Here is a 20,990-nt window from a genome sequence, read left to right as displayed (position 1 = left end):
TTATAAAATGTAATAACCAAAGTGCCCATTCTGGCCTATAGAGAACAGGTCGCCTTGCAATAGTGAAAAATGAAAATGGCTGTAATTCACTATTAGAACATGCCACACACACCAGGGCATGCCCTACCTTATCCTTACAATGCACCCTGCACTTGGGCCTACCATAGGGGTGTCTGATATGAAGAAAAGGGAAGGTTTAGGGACTGGCAAGTGGGTGCACTTGCCCAGTCAGCATGACAGTACCAGACTGCATGCAGGCTCTGCAATGGCAGACCTTAGACACACTTTTACAGGCTGCTTCTGTGGGTGGCTCAACCAGTGCTGCAAGCCCACCAGCATATTTGGATTTACAGGCCCTGGGGACTCCTGGTGCACTGTACTAGGGTCTGACAGGTAAACCAAACCAACCAATCATGGAATCAAAAATCATACATCAATTTACAATGGGGAGCACTTGCACTGTGGCACTGGACAACAGTGGCACAGTGCCCTGAGCAACTAACACCAGCCAAAACATATGAGGCAACAGCGAAAAATGGAAGGGAGACCCACGTCAATGTGCCAGGTCTAACAATGAGCATGAAGAAATCTTGAAACAATGTCAATCTTATGTCTTGGTAGTATTTTTTTATGTTTAAACACTACCATTATTTGTGTTGGAAGTGGATAGGAAACATAAGTTTGAGGAAGTCAATCAATCAATTATGATTTGTAGAGCACAGATGCATCACCCTTGAGGGTCTCGAGGCGCTGGGAGAACATGCTACCTGTTCTCCTATTAGTTGAACATCCAGGGCTTAAGGTCTTTCCAGAAATGTTGGAGTGATGGTCAGGCTCTAATGTGCTGGAGGAGGTTGTTCCAGGTCATAGCCACCAGGTAGGAGAAGAAGCGCCTCCATTGTTCATCCAGCGGATGCATCGGGTGGCTGCTAGGGAGAAGGATTCGGAGCTGAGTTTCCTGGTAGGTTGGTGGAAATTCATTTGATTGTTGAGGTACACTGGTCTTTCGTTGTGTAGTGACTTGTAAGCATGGGTGAGCAGCTTAAACTGGCATCTCTTAGCAACTGGTAGCAAATGGAGTTTCCTGAGATGAGGGGTGATGGGCATTCATCTGGTGAGGTCGAGAATGGGTCTGACTAGTTTGGAGTTTCGTCATGAGTTGGGTGGTTATTCCTACATCGAGGGAGCTGCCATTGTTTAGACTGCTGGTGATGAGAGCTTGCATGACTGCTTGTTTGTTGTTGAATGGGAGTCATCTGAAGGCCTTCTCAAGCATTCAGAGGGTGAGAAAGCAAGCTCAGAGACAGCACTGAACTGCTTCTTCATGGATAGTTGGCTATTGAGGATGATTCCGAGGTTGTGAGTGTTTCTGTGGGTATTGGGGTAGGGCCCAGCTCAGATGGACACCATTTGTTGTTCCAGAGGGTGTCCTTGCCTTTCCAGCAGATGAGTACTTCTGTCTTGGCGGTGTTGAGTTTGAGTCAGTTGTTGTTCATCCAGGCAGCCACGTCTTTCATGAATCTTTGGAACTTGTCCTTGGTGATCGTTGGGTCATTAGCCAGGGAGAGGATGAGTTGGGTGTCTTGGGCCTAGGAGATGATGTTGAGTCCATGGCTCTTGACCATGTTGACCAGGGGTGTCGTGTTCATGGGCTCAGGGATGAGCATCCAAGAAGTCCTGAAGAAGCCCAGATATGGGTGAAATGCTTTGGATGTTTCCCAAGTTTCCCTATTTGTCATGAATATGAAATAAAGGATCAAATAATCAAAGATATCCCATCTCTCGATTCATCTGTTTGTACCTGGCAATTTTGCCGCTAATCCAGTCCATGTTGATTTGGCTGCCTCTCAGATCTTTGAGATTAATGTTTTATTATTTGTGGTTCAAATTGGTGGACAACTGTGGTTTTGTTGTATAATCAGACACTCAAAGCAACATGTGCTTTGTACGACAAACGGGTACCATAGCCAACTTTGTTTGTTTGGTTTTAATGGTTGTAATAACCCTAATGGTGCAGTATGGGATGCTTAATTTCTGGCACAAATTGGACAGGTGAGGACATATTTCTGGACATCGTGAATCATTGGTTTACACCAAAAGTGTTTCTTGCAATTGGCCAAGGATTTATGAATGCTTGGATGACCAGCTAGTGTGGTCTCAGGTAGGGGTGGGCGGAATTTGCGTAATTGCGTTACGCAAATCTCCGCGAAACGGTAAAAAATCTCCGCGAACACGCAGAAATTCCGCGAACACGCGGAATTGCTTGTTCGCGATGGTTTTTTCCTGTTCACAATTGCTGTTTGCATGCTCGGGGAGAAATATCTCGCGAACACGCATTTTGAGAACGCGAACAAGCAAAAATTTCGCGAAACCGCGGAAAGCAGACTTTTGAGCAATTTCGCGTTCTCCGCGGAACGCGAAATTACGCAAATTCCGCAAATTCCGCGAGCGGAACGGAATTTACCGCCCAGGCCTAGTCTCAGGGTGACGTTCTAATACCTGTTGCACAAGTATTGTGGTTGGAATGAATAGACATTGTTTGTGGTAGAACAAACCACCCACCACTGTTTGTTCAGGATCTTGAATCCATTCTTCACTATTAACTTTCTTTAGCTCATTTGTAAGTGTGGTTAGGAAAATTTCAGGACTGCAAACTGCGGTTATCGTATCTGAGGGGATAATACTGGGAAGTTTGCTTTCAGTAGCTCTCAGAAGCACAAATCCTTATTGCGATGATATGTCTGATTGCAATTGCTTGGGACCTAGTCGATAAGTAATGATGAAGTTGAACTCACAGAAAAAATATAACCATCGCATTTGTCTTGGTGTTAGAGCATTGAGTGAACTGAAACATTGCAGGCTTTGTGATCCAAATAAATTGTGACTGTGTGTTTAGCACCTAAAAGATGATGTCTCCCTTCTGAAAAGACCAATTTTATGTCTAACAATGCTCTCTCTACCACAGTATATTTTCTCTCTGTGTTTAGAATAAAAGGCCACAGGATGAAAATGTCCTGACTCTGGATCCCTTTGGGATATTACACCCTCTGATCGCCACCTGAGAAGCATCCGTCTCACCATGTTATGGCTGATCAGGAGGGCCAGGTCATGATCGCTTCCACCTTTTTGGGGTGCATTGTGATTCATGATGAGGAGAGGATGTATTCCAAGAAGTCAACAAACTTAATATGGAATGCAAACTTGTCTAATTTGACATATGGGTAATACTCCAGAAGGCGTTATAAAATTGCACACCAGTGTTGTATGTGTTCTTCCTCATTCTGAGTATAAATGAGAATGTTGTCTTTTTAAACCATTGCACTGATTTCCAAAAAGTTTCATAGAAGTTTGTAGATGAAATATTGGAATGTTCTAGACTGAAGGGCATCAATATATATTCGAATAACCCAAATTTCGGGTGGAAGCCTGGTTTCCATTTATCCCCTTCTTTGATGTGAATGAGGTAGTATGCCCCTCGTAAGACTAGTTTGGTGGAAATGGTAGAGTGGCAGACCTGGTCTAAAAAGACTGGGATTGATGGCAAAGGGTATCAATTTTTAATGGTGGCCTTATTCACTGCTCTATAATCAATACAGACATCATTTCCCATTCTTTATTGGCACAAAAAAGAGGTGAGAAGAGATGGGGAGGTGGAATATCTGATTAACTCCAGGGCCAATAACTCCTCCAGATATTTTTTGAGAGATTCTGTCTCTGGTTCTGTTAGAGCATATATTCAGCTGCAGAGCAGAGTAGCACCAAGAATGACATCTATGCTACAGTCAAATGCGTGGTGGGGATGATAAATGTGTGGCCTTTTGTGGGTCAAACACATCTTTGAATTCTTTACAGTGTATGGGCAATTGAGGTATATCTGTTTTGTGTGTCAAAGTGCAGCGTAATGGTCCAGGTTGGTCAAAGACTTCCATATAACATAACAACCTAAGAAAATGTGAGTCCAATGTAACTGTCCTTAGAACCCAATCAATCTTTTGATTGTGGACGTCTAACCAAGGGATCCATAAAATTGCCACAAAGGTTGGGGTATCTGTGGGGTCAAAGGGGGATTCCCCGATGGTCAAAATGTCTTCTGTTTGTGTGTGCAGGTGATATTTCCGACTGTTTGTTGTGTGAATTAACTACTTTGAAATTTTGAGTGAAGCAGACAAGAGTTATTTATTTATTTTGCTTGCTTAAAGTTTTAGAATTTAAGGCCTCATTACGATGTCGGTCAGAAAGGCTCTGAACGATTTGTGCGTGTTGGAGCCCATGTTTCCGACCACCCGATTACCGAAAGGTAACCGTTTGGTCTTTCTGACTCGGTTCTGACCAGCATTCGGATAAACCGAGTCAGTCGGAGCAGAGTCGTCCAGCTCAACGCACCACGTTCCTGACCAACGTATTACGATGTAGGATTCGGACAGCCTTTCTGACTTGGTTTAGCCGACAAGGAACGACTGTCGGAAGTCAACTTTGGGGCCCATAGCAGGCCCCCCTTCATGCGAAAACCTCCGCTTGACGCTCGTGGGGATACTCATGGGTCCCCTCTTTTCAACCATGCAGTTTGTGGCAGGCACCATGGTGTGCCTGCCACAGGGTGCAAGGATTTCCGCAACTACCCCTGTTTTCAATGGGAGCCTGCATTGTCTGTCGGAACACAGGCTCCCATTGAAGTCTATAGAAGTCCGACCAAACTGTGTTCGGAGCCATCCTAATCGGTCGGTCGGACTCCCCGAATCCGAGTTGGTCAGAAATGAGGCCCTCAGTGCATAAAAAAACTGTAAAGGAGGATGAACCATCGCGACTTGAGTGAGAGAGTAATGTTATATTACACTCTACCTCATACAATAAATATATTGAGGCAGGTATGCATCAAAGAGCACCACTGAAGTCATTTTTACAAACATGTCCTGTAGGAGTGCCCTTTATGAAGCCTCCACTCTTCTGCTGAAGCGGTTTCGCTCATTTGCTTCAGTAGCTCATTTAATAAAATTGATTTTTCAAATCCCTCTTATCTTGGTGAGCTGACCCCACATTGACTTGAACCTCTATTATGAAAATTGGGGTAGAGAATGCTTCTTTCATCTGATTGGTGTGTTTGGACTGCTCTCATTGGTTACTTCATTTTCATAGCACATTGACTGCCCTTAAAATAAAAGTAGGCCAAAAGGAGAGCCAGTGCTACAGCAAAGCAGTTCTAGGCAGCTGGAGGCAGTAGGTATATTATCCTAGCCTTCAGTCGTTTATAAAGTTGCAGATATGATTTGATACTATCTGTATGAAATGATAAATGTACAATATTAAAGAATATCTGTAAAGCTTTATATTTACTAAAAATGCAAGCAGCAAAATCTGTATGTGTATGAGACAGTGGATCGGAACACAAACATACTAAGGCAAAGCTCCAAAAAATGAACTGACATCATTCAGCACCGCAAGTCATTTTGCTGAGCTGCCTGAAGCCAATTTGAAAGGACAGAAATGCACCCTATTTATAATGCATTCCTGCCCTTTAAACCAATGCCTGCACATAAATTGCAGCCATGCGCCAATGCAGTCACCCTTGCACCGTGGTGAAAGCGTGTGTGTGTTCTCAGCATGATTGTTTTTGTGCAGGAAGGGGAACCTTCCTGCACAAAAACGATCATGAGAGTCATTTTCCTCCTTCTGTGTACTGCAGGATGCAGCACGCATAGAAAGAGGAAAAAACAATGAGAGATGTAAACATTTCTGCTCGTTACGCCTACTCTGGAAAGGCATACGTTTTTGGCACTGGAGCAGTGTCAAAATCCATGGGTGTTGCTTGGGAACACACACGGCAACACCCTTGGCATGCCTCCTTGCCGCAATGTAAGGCACTTGCATTGTGTGGACTCACTCCTTGTCTTCAGGGCCATGAAAAGCTATGCAGGTGTGACCTTGTAGATATGGGCCTGCACTATGCACCACCGAGCGTCAAATAAAATGACGGTCCTGTGGCACAAGTGGATTGTAAATATGCCCCCATGTGTTGGGCCAAATTCAAAATACTTGAGATACATTTTAAAACATACTGCATCTATAAGTATGGTTCCAGTGCTGTTCGTTCTCTCGCTTACTTGTCATTATATATTAGCGCGCTCTCTATTGTATGGAAGCAACCTTGAGAAGTTCTCTGCGAACCTTTCAAAGTTTTACAAAGTCATTTGCTCACGTGTGCCCAGACATAAATCAAGTGCCCTATATTGTGCATGGATTGGAGTCGTATATTTACTGGGATGAGTTTTCCTTCACGTGTTTATTGCATTTGATTTCTGACCGGCTTATATGTAATAAATCTATATCTGTAGATTGTTAATAGGAAGCGCTGGCTGCCTCCTGAGCAGTATTTCAAAGTAATTGATCTTATGATGCCCGCCTCATGTTTATGGTGCTTGTTATTACTGGGCTTTAAATCCTGGCTGCAAAGCTCGCACACGTGTTCTTCTTAAGAAGATGTGCGGCAGCATGCAGTGCACACAAGTGGCATGGATTTACATGAGATGTCAGGGATATGGAGCTGCGGCAGTAGTGAATCTATGAATAATTCCGCTATCAGTGGGGGCCTTAAAACTCAAAACAATCTCTTCTGCAACCCTGCATATCTTTCTACATATGTGCAACTTTGAGGTCCTATTAATAAGAATCGTAAATTAATGTATTGATTATTGACGCAAATAATTCTATTTAAAATCAGTTCGTAAGCATTTAAGAAGCAAATATTTCATTATAATAATGTTATATATTTTCTTTGAAAGCTAAAATATTCTAGCGCCCATGATGCAAACTGGGAACATCAAATACAGAACTTAAACACTTTTAACTCTCTTACTGACATCTCTAGCAACAAATAAACTATCGAATTATAAACTCATGTTATTATGTTCAGCCGTTTATATTAGTAACATTCTGACTGCACACCTTGAAGCAAGCTGTCGTTGTATGTAACTCTTATGCCACACCGCTTAAGACGACGAATGCGACTTTCATGAATGTAACAAAAGGGGCAGTCATACAAGTTAAGACTCTTTCTCCTTGCAGGAATGCAAGACATGATGTAAAATGATTGACATTAGCCAAAACTCTTGCTCTAAGTCCAATAAAAGGCTGAAGCCAACTATATGAGCAATATAAGTGGCAGTGCCCCTCTTCGAAGAGAGTTTGCGCTTTTGCAGATCTAGGGGTATTGTTTCAAACATTTTGCACCGGGTTAGCATCACGAAAGTGACACTAAACAGCACAAAATGATTTTTTACCAATTTACTTTCCAGCGCAAAACTTGTTTTGCGTTGGAAAGTCCCTTTCAAGTAACACAAAGCAGCAAGAAGCATTGGTTTATGTTACTTAGTACCAAGGGGTCATTACATGAGTGGTACATGTGTGTTCCCATGCAACTACCCATGCCTTTTTGATGAAAAACCCTACAAACAATTGTAGACAAGGTATACTGCTAAAAGTTAACGCCATCAGAAAGGAGGGGTTCAGAGGAGAAAAGTTTTAATTTCTTCTTTCTTTTCTTACTTTGCATGCAGGCTGCAGTGTGCAGCACACATACAAGGTGGGAAAGGTATTTGAGCTTAGCTAGGCATAGTATTTTGTACAGGAAGGCTACCTTTTCTGTACAAAACCTGTGTTAGACACAGGCACACACCTTAGCGCTATGGAACTAAGGTGTGTGTCTGGCGCACAGCAACTGAAATTATTTCTGGCACTAACAAAAGGGGAGGAGAGAGCAATGCAGCGTTGTGATTGGTCTGAACTCTGTGGGGTGGTGCTCAGCCAGAGAATGAGAGGCTGGGCATGTTCTCCATGCAGACTATAATGCAGCCTGCATAGAAAACGTGCAAACGGAGCATGACTGTTTGGCTAGCCTAGAGGGTCAGACAAACATTCATGTGTACTTTAGGGAGTACAAACCACTCCTCCCTTCCCCTGCTCTGTCAGCAGAGCAGACGCGCCCGTCCCGCCCGCAAAGCTGCTGCAACAAGGGAAAAATAAAATGATAACAACCTAGAGTTATTATCATTTTATGTTCCCTTTAGTGGGCAACTCTCCTTCTCCTTGGCGGAGGATCCGACACTGGTACCACTTTAAATAAATTGCACACTTTATCATCATGTCCATAGAGCAAGGCAGGCATAAGTTTAGCAGGAATTACAGGTTTGAAAGAGGGGGTACGCTTTTCATAAATTCATCACATTGCATAACTTGAAGTTTGGTTTTGCTTTTAAGCTCACATGATGACTTTCATGGCCCTCTGTTTCATCAACTATGTTCCTAAATAATTATAAATAGATTTTTCTAAAGTGAGACTGTCCTTTCTCCATGTAACTACTAAAATGCTGTTATGGGCAAAAATAAGTATTTTTATGGTGTTGCTTGACAGTGTAACTGTCACCAGCTGCTTGCCTTAGGGAGGCACAGGACTTTGGAAAACTGTGTAAATTACTATTCCAACTCCAGTCGATGTATCAGTGAGGAAGGTGTTGGACTCAATATGCAACACCAGTCCAACACCGAGTTCCCTAAAACAAGTCCTTGTAATGACTTGCATGGTAAAGGAACGTGAGGTAACGTCGCAGTTGAGGCAGTGACTGTATTGTAAAGGAAGGTCTTGGTTCCGGCTTCATTGTAAAGGATGTTTCCCGAATCATCAAGAGAGGAGCTTTGGGAGCCAGGAGTATATGTTTTGATTGGGTCAACATGCCTGATCTGTATTGTATGAAATGTTATGATAAAGGCACTAGGCCTGACATATTTATTGCGAAGAGCATAGGTTAAAGTTGATAGGCATTTAGCTGTGGATTGGTATTAGATGCTAACAGGTAGGTATGTTGTTACATGGAATCTCACAGATTACTATGGCAGGCTTGGGTTCTGATATTGGCCACCCACTCTCACAAATCCTGAGAAAGTTAAACTGTAATGATTTTTTTAGGCTCTGTTGAAAGTGGTTATATATTGTTTTGCAAGCTGTATTTTTCTACTTATTTGTGACTATGCATGATGGTTGCCAATTTATGTGCACTTGAATAGGCTGGTGTTGGGTAAAGTGCAAAGTCAACGTTAAAGAGTAAAGACTTTATTAGTTAATTGGGAAACACATGCCAGATTTCATAATTTTGACCAGCTTAATATGAAACATTATGACAAAGTTAGTATGCCTGCTCTACTTATTGTGAAAAGCATGAGTTAAAGACAATAGGCTTTTAAAGATGGATTGGTATTAAACTATGCTAAAGCCTGTAGGCAGGTATTTTGCTACAAAGACTTTTCTATAGTACTGTAGGAGGCAAGAGTTTTGGTGTTGGTGATCTACCCGAATGAGCTGTGGGGATAGAAGCTATGCACTACAATAATCCTTATTAGGCTGTTATATGAGAGGTGGCATTTTCCTTTGCCAATAGATATTTTGTATACACTTGTAGTTTTATGACTGGATGTTTTCCTTGTGAAAAGCTTACCATCAGGACAGTAGGTTTAAGTTGGTAATGGTGAGAGGACAATGCCTGATTATTTTGAACATTTCAGATAAAAGCAGTTGGCCTGACATATTGATTGCGAAAACCATTTGTTAATGCCAATAGGCATTAAAGGCTGAATTTTCAGGACTCTAAAGCCTACGGATCATTTGTTTTTGTTACATAGAATCTCGTCAATAACATCAGTAGACAAGGGGTTTGGCTTTGGTTACTTCCTCTGGCAAAGGAAGACTATAGATTTACCCTGTGAGAATTCTTGCTAAACCCTGTTAGGACAAATACTGCTTTGCCAACTACATACATTTACAATTTTAGGATTGCATGCCTGGTGGTTGCCTTGTGATAGAACTAATACTCAATACAGTAGATCTGAGTTGGTTATGGTGACAAACCAAAGACAACAGCTATAAGCTTGATGATTGTGAAGAGAAATGTTATGCTCTATGCAATAGGTATGGCCTATTTATTATGACATGCTATTACATAGGCAGGAGGACTGGCTTATTTTTTGCGAAAAGTATATGGTAAAGTCTGTAGGCCTTCAATAATGGATTGATGTTGCATTACAGTACAGGTTGTAGAAAGGTATTTGGTCATATGTAATCTCACTGATTACCACTGCAGTCAAGATTTGTGATGTTGGTCACACACTCTGCCAAACCGTGGGAGTAGAACTTCACTGTGATGGTTCTTGTTAGGCTCTATTGAGAGGCGTTAAATATTATTTTACCAAATGTACTTTTGTACAGATTTGTCATTTTATAAATGCATGCCTGACAGTTTCAAGTTTCTGCAGACTTCAGTAGATCTGGGTTGTATACAGTGTCAAGGTATTCATAAAGGGTAGAGGCTTCATGAGTTCACTAGGAAAAGTTAGGAAAAGTTAGGTTAGATTCTTTAGATTCTTTATATATGATCTCTTTATAATGAAACCCTATAACCAAGCAGGTAACCATTACTTATTGTGAAAAGTATGTGTTAAATGAAAACAGCTTCTACGGGTTGATTGGTACAGTGCTTAATAAAAAAAAAAAAATAAGTGCCAGGGCCCTCGTCAGGAGGCAACTGCAGCTTGCAACACCAATTGCCCCTGCCAGCGCTACCAATGACAGTACCAACGTAACTACTAACGATCACAGTCCTACGAGTGTGACTATTTAGACTATTACAGTACCCCAATGCTATAAGAATGGCTTGGATGGCAGGAATTAGTCATTTTTTACTGTACATTGAACGAATAAACAACTGTTGTCCTCATTTCTAAATTAGATATACAGCGCCACCATGTGGCAGACTGTCATAAGGCCTGGTGTTGATAATTAAGTACTGGAACTGGCTTAAATTAAGCACTGGATTGGTATTACACTGTGGTAAATCCTACAGGCAGGCATTTTGTTACATGATGTCTTGATGATTAATGTAGTAAGTGCAACAGCAGCATCTTGAGGCAACCCATCTCCCCGTAAGCGGCCAGCATTAGGTTGGTGCGGCTTGCACCTCTTGGAGGGGGTTGGTCACTACGACAGATATATATCTTTTATTTTTCCCCTTCTTGTCTGGTATGCCTCTGCCTTTTTAGAGGTGAATTTGAAAATGTCAATTGATTGACTGAAAGGAAAAGCATCGCAGAGTGAAGAGGAGGAGAGCACCGGTGGCACCAGTGGCACCAGTGATATCGGTGGACTAGTAAAAAGGTTGTTACTCTTTGAGAATCCACTACATTTTCGAAGATGCCCTCTAGGTGCTTGCATTCCTGTTGCTTAATCACACCCTCAGGATCTACATCTCTAACTGGGTTGCCAGGGTCTGCCCCAGGTTTAGCTGGACTTACAATCAACTACTCCAGTCCTCCTAAATTACAAAAGACCATCAGGCAGAGGAAGCTCCGAGCTCACTTGTCTAATCTGAAATCCCATCTCTGTGTGTAATCTATGTCCTTGAAAGGTCTGACAGGCACAATGCTAAAAAATTAGGAACCAGGAATTGCTCCAGGTGCAGTTAATGTGGATGAGGTGGGCATACATACTGTTCTCTCCGAGCTGACATTTCCGCATCACTTCAAGCTCAGTAAAGAGAACTTAGGGGAACCTGCTATTAAACTCACCATTATAAACAATGGGGTAACCCTATTAAGTCTTTTGACCTGGGTATTGATTGATACAGAGAACAATGGTCCTTGACCAATAATTCAAGAGGAACCTATTTTGTTTAACACAATAATTATTTTGTGCAACAACCAATTTACAAAACAGTTAATATTTATTCAAAAGACACAACATGGTTCAGAAAAATGGAGAGGGTCATAAAAGGAAGAAAGGTTGTTCCAAGGGGAACGTTTAAAGGAGTGCTCAAGGGTGTCAAAAAATTCAAGTATAGGGGGACATAGAGTTTTAAAGACTGTGCATAGAACTGCTAATACTAAATAAACAGTTTGTTGTAGCCTGGACACTCAAAAGATAAAGTTCTGTAATTCACATCAAAAACCAGAATCTTTTTATTTGGTTGGAATGGGGGTAACAGGAAATTGTGTTCCAGGTACACATGAAGGGATTTCATCGATGTTTCGGTCCAACTTGACGGCAAAGAGGGGTAATTTAAACCTCGGCCATGTGGATCTTCCTCAGGATAGGGAGTGGGAGGGGGCGACCCTAAAACATAAATTAAAAATGAGTGTAATTATTGAGGGGGCACCTCCAAGGGTTGCCAAAAAAACATATTTAAAGGTTGCACATCCAGGGATGGGGAAAGCTCACCTCATCAACCGTGTTAGGCGTCCGAAGCGTCCAGGGGGTGAGGCATCAACTATATTCTGTATATGACCTCAATCATAGTTGTGAATTATCACTTATTGAGGTTGTGGTGGGAATGGCATCAGTACCTGAAAAATATTAACACCTGTAGTTGCCATGATGTCAAGAAGACAACCTGAATTGTAAAAGGAAGCGAGGGGCATCTCCACTTACCCGCAATAATGTTGCGCTGAGTGCACACAGGTAGCGGATCTGGTCGCTAAATTGGTTAGGGCCACAGCCTAATGAATAGAGCTGAAAGGAAAGGAATACCTGTTAAGGGATTATTCCATAAATGTCACAGGGAGGGATAGTGAACTCCGTGTAATGGTGAATGAATATTACCTTGTGCTGCTTCAAAAAAAAGCTTCCTCACTCCAAGACAGTCGAAGCCAAATGGTAGCAAAACCACAGGAGTATTTAAGTAGTGGATGTGAGAAGTTTGCCTGATATATGCTGTCCACTAGTTATAGTGAGCACCCTGTATCAGTCCAAACAACCTCTTATTGGTTAAAGGTTAAAGACAACTTTTATTGAATGCTATTCTAGTGGTAGCTACGGAGAGCAGCCTTCAGGCTAAGTCTTGAAGGAATGTAAAGCAGCTTGTTTTACCAGTCTATAATCTCTTGAGTCACTAAATGAAAGATATCCACACTAAGTATATATATAAAATATATGTATTTATTACTAAACACACCCTCCTAGTCTCTTTATGAGACTAGAGGTCAAAACACATAAGTTACATTTCAATAATCACAGTAAAATAGCACAAATACACGTCAGGCCCTAGGGGCGAGCTAAACCATTTACTAAAATAATGGCATAAGAACCACGACTTAACTAGACACAAGGCCCAGAGCCTGTAGAATCGCTGGGACCCCAAGGAACCACCCAAGGTAGTGACACAGGGGACCCAAGGGGGCCATGTGCAGTGTGTGAACACAGCCGCGAGCTCCCATTAGCTTCTATGGGGAAAGTCGCGGTTAGATTTTTAAAGATTAGGGACACTTAAAAATGAGTCAGGACCAAACCCTTTTGTACTTAGGAAGTTCTAGGGCTAGCACCCACAGGAGCACCGGAGTACTCGTGTTACCTCACCCAGGGAAGCCGGGTGCATAGGTGTCTTTTGGTGTCGGGTCGCGTCGTCGATATCAATGGAAGCTGGCGAAGAAGTGCTGCTGCCGTAAAGATGCGAAGTGTCCGAAGAGATCCAAGCCTGCATCGAAGATGAGAAGAACCTGAAAGCAGAGGGGACAGAGTCTGGGTCACCTGCCAGTGACCAGGAAGGCGATGAGCAGATGCCCACCGATGTCGGGTGATTTCAGGTGAAAGAGGTGAAACTTGACTCTTCAGCCACGAGGACCAGGATGTGTCAGGATGACCTGGAGCTGAATTTCGAGCTGTCCCACGAAGGATGTCGAGTGCTGCAGCGTCAGTGCCCGGATTGGACACAACAAGCCTTGGCAACAGCAACCCACGCAGAAACGAGAAAGATGCTTCTGTGCAGACCATTAGGTCTGTGGGACTCACCACTAGGTTGGGAGGCAGGGCACATCTGGAGCAACCAGGGAAGCCCAAGGAAATGCAAAGTTACCCCCTCAGGGACCCACCAGTCAACGGACCAAAGATCGCGAAGGGACCTCAAGACGAAATACAAAATGGCGGCCCACGGGTCACTCGGAATGACCAGGCTGACAATCTTCGGTGGATTCAGTGCTCAAGGTGGGGGCTACAAGTCAGCCCAAGCACGACTTCAAGAGACGTTGAGAAGTCAAAGCACTTGCAGAAATGCATGGTGACCAGGAGTTCTGGTTCCACGCTACTCACGAGGGCTGCGGGTCTCAGCTTTGCTGGGGACTCGGGTCAGCCTCTGAGATGTCTGGAAATCCTCTTCCTGGGCTGCAAATACTTTGGAGTCCAGCAGGAACTTCAATAATGCAGACTGGCAAATTGCTTTGTTGGTGCCTGTCAAGCAGGGGAGTCACTCCTTGACCCCAAAGGAGATTTCTTCAGTCCTCTCATCTTGAGCAAAGCGTCGAAGGTCCAGGATTCAGCTTCAGAGTTTCGTCCAGAGTGATCTAAAGTCCTAAGGACAGGGGTCCCATACTTATACTAAGATAGGGGGTTGGGCGTACTCTGGGGACCACATATGGGATGGTTTGGAAAGGGGGGTGGCTACACACATTTCCTTTGTCCAGTTTCACGCCAGTTCAGGGGCTGGAAGCCCCTGAAACGATTTGAGCTGGACTATGCACAGGGACACCAAATGTGCCCCCAGTGCAAGACTTCAAAGCACTCAGAGAGTGCTCCCACCCAGCCCCAATACACATAAGCGTGTCTGGGAGGTGGTTACACCTCCCTGTGACAGGAAACCTATTGTCCAGGACTCCCCTGCCGGAGTTTCGGTCAGCAGCAGGAGGCCAGACCCATGTCTGTGGCTGCAGCATACATTTTGTGATGCCAGGGCTCTATTAAGTTTCTACCGGGTATTCCAGTGCTGTCATGTCTCTCCCTCTAGAAGGGTGGGATCATACTCCCACACCAGTTACTTGTGTGGGGGTATGATTCAAAGGTGTTTGACACCAAACACAGCATGTTTCCGTGCAGCCAGTCCAAAGTTAGCATTTACCGTTTGGTTATAATGCACTTAAGATTATATTGCCAGGCTGCACTACAAACAGCATCAGAGAAGGGTCTCCGAATGCTGCAGAGGGGCTCTGCTCATGCAGGGGCAACCTCTCACATAAGAACCAAGCATTCTGCCTTCAGGATTGATAAGGCCTGCCATAGGAGTGACTTATAGGTTTATATGTGTGTATTTGTATAGTGAAATAGGTAACCTATATCACAGTAAGGGGTGCTGGTACCACCTTACCCAGGCTGCAGTAGCAGACCTGTGGTGTCATTTTGGGTGGCTTTCCAGGGGTGGCATAATACATGCTTCAGCCCCTGGTAGTCCTCTGGGATACCTATGCCCTGGGTACATAGTATACCATATACTAGGGGCTTACAAGGGCACCTCATATCCAATCTGTAATGTACCTAAAGTACATGGAGTCATTTTAGAGAGGAAGCAGCTAGGCTGGGGCCCTGATTAGCAGGGTCCCAGCCAGACTAAAGTCGGAAAACAGTGAAACACCAGCAAAAAGTGGGGGTAAACATGTGAAGCAGATCCTACTCTCTTACACAACCCCCCCCCCAAATGCAGGAACATTAAACTAATCTTGACCATTTGAGTCTTCATGTTCAAAGTGGAAATATCTGGAGAGTCCATCTGCATTGGCATGGCTACTCCAATGTCTATGTTCCACTGTATAGTCCATCCCCTGTAGGGAAATGGTCCACCTGAGAAATTTGGGATTTTCACCCTTCATCTGTTTTAGCCAAAAGAGGGGTTTATGGTCTGTCTGAACAATGAAGTGAGTACCAAATAAGTATGGCCTCAACTTCTTCAGAGCCCAAACCACAGCAAAGGCCTCCCTCTCAATAGCTGACCAACGTTTCTCTCTGGGGGTTAACCTTCTGCTTATGAAAGCTACTGGTTGATCCTGACCTTCATAATTCAATTGAGACAGCACAGCCCCTACCCCCAACTCAGATGCATCTCTTTGGACATTGAACTTTTTGTAGTAGTCAGGACTTTGCAGAATAGGAGCAGTGCACATGGCCTGCTTCAGGTCATCAAATGCCTTTTGACAGCTAGCTGTCCACTGAACCTTTTTGGGCATTTTCTTAGAGGTTAAGTCATTCAGGGGTGTCACTATTGATCCATACCCCTTTACAAATCTTCTATAGTACCCAGTCAGGCCTAAGAAGGCTCTCATCTAAGTCTGGGTAGTTGGAGCAATCCAGTCCATTATGGTCTGGATTTAGCTCTGCAATGGTTGAACCTGGCATCCACCTACAAGTGGCCGGGGTACACAACCTGACTCTGCCCTATCTGGCACTTAGCAGCCTTGATAGTAAGGCCTGCTTTTTACAGGGCCTCCAAAACATTCCTCAGGTGGACCAGGTGATCCTCCCAGGTGGAGCTAAAGACAGCAATATCATCTAGATATGCTGCACTATAGTCTTCCAGGCCTGTAAGGACTTGATTCATCAACCTTTGGAAGGTGGCAGGTGCATGCTTCAAACCAAAGGGCATTACCACAGATTGATAGTGCCCACTAGGGGTAGAAAATGCTGTCTTTGGTTTTGCATCATCAGCTAGTCTGATCAGACAGAAGCCAGCTGTCAGGTCAAATGTGCTTAGAAACTTGGCTGAGGCCAAAGTATCTATTAGCTCATCTGCCCTGGGGATGGGCATCAGTCCTAGTGACTGCATTGAGACCCCTGTAGTCTACACAAAAACCTCATCTCTCTCTTGCAATCTGTGGTGTGAGGTTTAGGTACCAGGACTACTGGACTAGCCCAAGGGCTAACTGAGGGTTCAATAACTCCCAAACCCAACATCTTTTGGACTTCTGCCCTTATACAGTCCTTGACATGGTCAGGTTGCCTGTAGATCTTATTCTTCACAGGCAGACTGTCCCCAGTGTCCACTTCATGAGTGCACCAGGTGGTCTGACTTGGAGTCAGAGAAAACATATGTCTGAACTGGCTGAGAGGTTTTCTGCAGTCAGTTTGCTGCTGGGCAGTGAGGCTACCTGCCAAGTCTGCTCCATCAACTGACCCATCATCAGGGTTCTGAGAAAATAGGTCAGGGAGTGGGTCACTCTCTTCCTCCGGTCCTTTATCAGTAGTCATGAGCAAGCCCATGTCTGCCCTGTAAACATATGGTTTTAGTCTGTTGAAATGAAGTACCCTGTGGGGACTCCTAGGGGTTCCAATGTCTACCAAGTAGGTAACCTCTCCTTTCCGTTCAACAATTGTATGGGGGCCACTCCATTTGTCCTGGAGGGCTGCTGGGGCCACAGGCTCCAACACCCACACTTTCTGTCCTGGCTGGTAGACAGTCAGTACAGCCTTTTGGTCATGCCAGGCTTTTTGTAATTCCTGGCTAGCCTCAAGGTTTTTGGTTGCCTTTTTCATATACTCAGCCATCCAGGAGCGGAGACCAAGTACATAGTCCACTATGTCCTGTTTGGGAGGCTTGAGAGGTAACTCTCATCCTTCCTTAACCAGACACAATGGACCCCTGACAGGGTGACCAAACAAAAGTTCAAAAGGGCTGTAACCAACCCCCTTTAGAGGCACCTCCTTGTATGCAAATAAAAGGCAGGGCAAGAGTATGTCCCATCTTCGTCTAAGCTTTTCTGGGAGTCCTTTAATCATGCCCTTTAAGGTTTTGTTGAACCTTTCAACTAAACCATTGCATTGTGGGTGATAGGGTGTGGTGAACTTGTAGTTCAATCCACAGTCCTTCCACATAGCAGTCAAGTAACTAGACATGAAGTTGCACCCCTGTCAGATACTACCTCCTTAGGAAAGCCTACTCTTGAGAATACACTCAAGAGAGCTCTTGCCACCACAGGTGCTATAGTGGTCCTTAGGGGAATTGCTTCTGGATACCTGGTGGCATAGTCCACCACCACCAGTATAAACCTGTGCCCAGATGCTGTCTGAGGATCCATGGGACCAACAATGTCAATCCCCACCCTCTCAAAGGGAACCCCCACCACAGGTAGTGGTATCAGGGGGGCCTTTGTGGTTCCACGTGCTTTGCCACTGGCTTGGCAGGTCACACAGGAGCGAAAAAACTCCCTAGTGTCTTCAGACATGTGGTGCCAGTGAAAGTGAGGGACAATTCTGTCCCAAGTCTTGTTCTGGCCCAGGTGTCCTGCTAGGGGAATATCATGAGCTAGTGTCAATAGGAAGTCCCTAGACTTCAGAGGTATAACCAACCTCCTGAATGCACCAGGCCTGGGGTCTCTAAACTCTGAATAAAGGAGTCCATCATCCCAATAAACCTTATGGGTGCCACTAGCATTCCCAGCAGCCTCATCAGCAGCTTGCTTTCTGAGGGGTTCAAGAGAGGGGCAGGTTTTCTGCTACTGGCTCAGATCAGACCTGGAAGGGCCCCCTGTCCCCAAGAACTCAACCTGGTCAGGTTCAAGCTCCTCTGAGACAGTTCCTTCTTCAGGCTCAAGATCATCTCCCTGAGGAGACTGATCTGCATTCTGAGTCAGGTGGGAAGGCACTGCCTTAACCCTACTGGTCTTCCTCTTGTGAGGCACCTGGTCCATTATTCCAGAATCCAGGGCCTGTCCAGTTTTAGACATTTTGGCCTGTGACCTAGTCACAGCAAAGATATGAGCAGGGATCCCTAACACTTCTGCATGTGTCCTGAGCTCCACTTCAGCCCATGCTGAAGTTTCTAGATCATTGCCAAGCAAGCACTGTACTGGTAGGTCTGCACTTACCACAACCTTCTTAAGGCCAGTTACCCCTCCCCAGGAGAAGTTAACAACTGCCAGAGAATGGTCTGTTCTGACGTTGCTAGCATTGGTCACTTGGTACATTTCACCAAGTATAATCTGCCCAGGATCCACAAGATCTTTTGTCACCATTGTGACACTTGCTACTGTGTCCCTGAATGTCCAAGCCTCTACTCCATTTATTAAAGGCTGTTGTCTGTATTTGCCCAGATTACTGGGACTCACAAAGGGGGACATATCCATGCCCCCATCACAGACAAGCACAGCCTGAGTTGGAACTCTGACTAGGCCAGAGTCCATCTCAGAACCCAGTGTTACGAAAACCTGAACCTGAGTTCATCCCTGGTCAAGTTGGTATGCATAGAGAATTCTGACCATTCATGTATATATAGCGATTGACATTACTAGCTTAAACTTGTGTAACCTGTACTTTATTACACTTCTCTAATCCTGTTTCGCAGCATATTGTAATTGCAGGTATCAATATTTGTTTTCTGGATAGTATTAGCAAGTTATACTCTTTGCACGAGTCTTGACACATGTTGTGCACGTGTTAACTGTTTCGCTGTACTGAAGTTACTAGGCACATGCCCAGCACGTGTAAACTGAAAATCGCTCCGTGCTTATGCTAATTTAGAAGTCACACCCAGGACACGTTTTAGGAGTCTTCGCATAATCCCCACCAAAGGTATTTAAGCCCCCACCCGCTTATCCCCGATGCTTCGCTTCCTGCTGGCAGAACTCACCTGACTCCGTCCTTGAATGCAGCTCCAGTCTTCCGATCCAACTCCAGGGCAGCAACACTTCCTGATTCCTCGAGGGCGCGCAGAATAAAAGGTCCGGTTGGATCTTCTTCCGCTTTTACGGCGCTCTTCTTCCGATTCTTCAGCACTTCGCCTTCGGTCACCTAAACAGAAGAAGGAACAATAAACAAACCGGCGCCTAGCAACCTTCTTAACACTCGGGTAATTCTAAACGCGAGGTAAGAGTTTTCATTTCTGTTTGAACATTCAAGGCTTTAAAGACTGAGGCAGCTTATTTCGGCAGAAGGAGCTTTCAAATAACCGAGAAGTTTAAGACTGAACTTCCTAGTGATTTAAAGAACAGTATTGATTAAACAATCATTCCCATATTGAAAAAGACTTGTTTTCAAGAACTGAGTGGACAATTGTTGCGCAACAGTGAGGACAATATTTGCGCTTTGAAGATGTTATTTTGTTTGTTTTAAAGGATGTATGATGTTACATCGCTAACCGCCTCAACGGCAGCAATGACCGCGCAGTTTTTACATCGTGAAAGGCATCACATCGCACGCATTCACTGCGCATGCAGTTCCCACGCTGTTGTAGTGTCTCTGCTGCTTTAGGCAAATACAACGCAGTTCACGAAATCGCATGCTATGACATCGTTTTTCCGACTGTGTTTATTAAGTATCTGGGGCGTGTTGTATTGTAAACCAGTAGTGTTAAGTTTGTATAGTATAATATGAAACGGCAACATACGCTCACCAATCGATTACTTAAAAAATGTTGTACATGTTTTCAATTAAAGGCTTTCTTTTGTTTTATGTTGCAGAAGCGCCTTTTGGGGATTAGTCACGGGCCACATTATCTGTTGCTGCTAACGCTTTTCAGAATAGAGATCCAGCTCGATATTGCCATAATTCAATTGCTTAAACGTCAGCTCCTGACCGTCATCCAAAACTAAATGCTTCAATCGGTCACTTTTCCTTGTTTTGTCACGTGTTTTTTGCCAAGTACCTAGTAATGAAGCTACACACAACACCAAAGTCTGACTTCATCATTCGAGTGCCTGTCCGTCATCCAAATTCAAATGCTTCAATCGAGCAATGTTGTGGAACATGCAGTACGTTTCCCTAGATTGGGAGGAAACCATGTTTTTGCAAAACTGCACGCATTATTATACAGATGTATATAGGTAATTTTAAGTTCTTACCTTTGCGGAGGTCTGCCTTCCACCTGCTCTCTGTCTCTCGTCGAGTCCCGGAACAACGTCCATAACGTCTGTGCTACGTAACTGCATAAACCGCCTGTTGTGCAAATGAAAAAAGGACTGTCACCTTGCTATGTAATATTTAAAACCTATATATGTAAGCCTTGAAGTCACATATGTAAGCCTTGAAGTCACTTACCTGGACGTGACCTGCCCTTTGTTCATGTCAGCACGCGTTGTATCTGTCATCTTTTCGTTGCATCTCTCACCTTCCGTGGCTATGCTATGAGGTCAAGTCGCAGCATAGCATATCAAGTCGCAGCATAGCATAAGGTGTATTACTGGTGCTTACATCCAATCCATTGAGTGTT

At 44.1% G+C, this 20,990-nt stretch overlaps 1 long non-coding RNA gene across 1 annotated transcript; it reads right to left on the bottom strand.

Moving 5' to 3' along the window:
• Positions 1–11,803: 11,803 nt before the first annotated feature.
• LOC146829038 (uncharacterized) lies at positions 11,804–19,549 on the bottom strand. Its single transcript, XR_014961900.1, has 4 exons — positions 19,413–19,549; positions 12,464–12,544; positions 12,254–12,378; positions 11,804–12,148 (listed from the first exon to the last, which is right to left on the bottom strand). It is a non-coding gene; the product is annotated as an uncharacterized LOC146829038 (long non-coding RNA).
• Between the last annotated feature and the right edge of the window lie 1,441 nt (positions 19,550–20,990).

The sequence above is a fragment of the Triturus cristatus genome, chromosome 5_2, assembly GCF_964204655.1.
Source record: "Triturus cristatus chromosome 5_2, aTriCri1.1, whole genome shotgun sequence".
Taxonomy (NCBI): Eukaryota; Metazoa; Chordata; class Amphibia; order Caudata; family Salamandridae; genus Triturus; species Triturus cristatus.
The sequence above is the reverse complement of the archived record's forward strand: the minus strand, read 5'-3'. Positions and strand labels throughout refer to the sequence as shown.